Below are 1,683 nucleotides of genomic sequence, written 5' to 3'. Positions count from 1 at the left end.
ACCCAATTTCTTAATGAGGATGGGGTGGGAGACGGTGTCAAAGGCCTTGCTGAAGTCCAGAAAGACTACATCCACAGCAACACCTGCATCCAAGGCTTTTGTGACCTAATCATAAAAGGCAATCAGGTTGGTCTGACATGACCTCTCCTTAATGAAACTGTGCTGGTTGCCCTTGAGAATCATCTCTGAGGTTGGCTCATCACAGACATGCTCCATGATGATCTTCTCAAAGAGTTTCCCTAGGATTGAGGTAAGACTGACAGGCCTATAGTTGCCTTGGTCCTCCCTCCTCCCTTTTTTAAAGATGGGGATCACAGCACCTTGATTGAGAACCACTGGTCTAATGGGGCATACTGACTAGCAAAGCTGAACTGGCAGAGTCTAAGCATTTAAACTCTCTGCTGTATTTTTCTTTTTTTCTACCACCCTTAACTGATTTAAAGATATTAAATGTTAATGCAAAGTTCTGGTTGCAAGATTACTGACCTGAACTACCAACTAGAGGGGAAAGTTTTTTTTTTTCTTCTTTTTTTAAAGAAAAGACATACATTTAATCTTGCTTTAGCAACATTAATGTGGCCTAATTCCACATTATGTTACTGGGATGGAGAAGGCACATGGCTTTATTCTTATTGGCACAAATATTACTTTCTTACCTCTGGCAGTGCCTTTAAAATAAACATGAAAGTCACTCATATCCATTTTTGGACCTCTTAAACTAGTCAGAGTTGTTTAAAAGGGCTCAGTGCAAATGAGGATTGAATCCCTAATACATTGAAATTTTCATTTAATATGTGAAAAAGGAACAGGCAATGCCATAGCTAAGGAAATGTGGCTGAGGTAACACTATCAGAGCAACCTTAGCTTGTCAGATTTCCAGGCTGGTTAGTGGTTGGTCTCAAGTCTTCTCCATGAATGTTATTTAAATTAAAAACATATAATGTATGGATATACTTTAGTATCTAATAATGACTTGTTTTCTAAGCTGCAACACCAGCATTTGAGGGCTGCTTAAGCAGAGACTCCAGGGGGTTTGGCTGAAGAGGTGATGAGATTATAATGAGCTAGGTCTGGCATGATTGACTGAACAGACATAATGACACATTCTTGATTACATTAATGGCACCACGTACGCTAATTTAGGATGAATCTCATGTGAAGAACTTTAGTTCCCAGCTTAATAAATAAATCCTCATGCATTGTGGGTGAGTGAGTGGATTGTGTATGTGTTTTAATGAACTGTAAGCATTTTTTCTTACTGTTAGATGAGATGTCAGATCCTTCTGCACCATTGTCCATGATTTTCAGAGAAGTTTTAGCAATTCCTGAAGATCCTAATTAACTGAATTGTTCCAGTACACTCAAATTCTAACCTGCCAATTTTCCCCTCCCTTTCCTAAGGGAACCAGTAAATTGTAGGCCGCAACAGCATAACTGAGTGTGTGCGGAAGGGGGGATGACAACTGAAGCAGCAGCCCTGGGTGCTAATTTGGAGGAGGGAGTGCAAAAATAGCCATTGCCATAGCTGCCTGCTGGCCACACCACAACTCCCAGCAGCCTGACACCTGGCACCACCCCATGTGGTGCTCTGCCCTGGCCACAGAGCTGCTCTGCTAACAACACCAGTAGGTCACTCATCTGGGGACATCCTTGGCTCTACACTGTGACAATGCAAAGCTGCAT

The sequence above is a fragment of the Crocodylus porosus genome, unplaced genomic scaffold (genome assembly GCF_001723895.1).
Source record: "Crocodylus porosus isolate Cpor-Errol unplaced genomic scaffold, CroPor_comp1, whole genome shotgun sequence".
NCBI lineage: Eukaryota > Metazoa > Chordata > Crocodylia > Crocodylidae > Crocodylus > Crocodylus porosus.
This window is presented reverse-complemented; position numbering follows the sequence as displayed.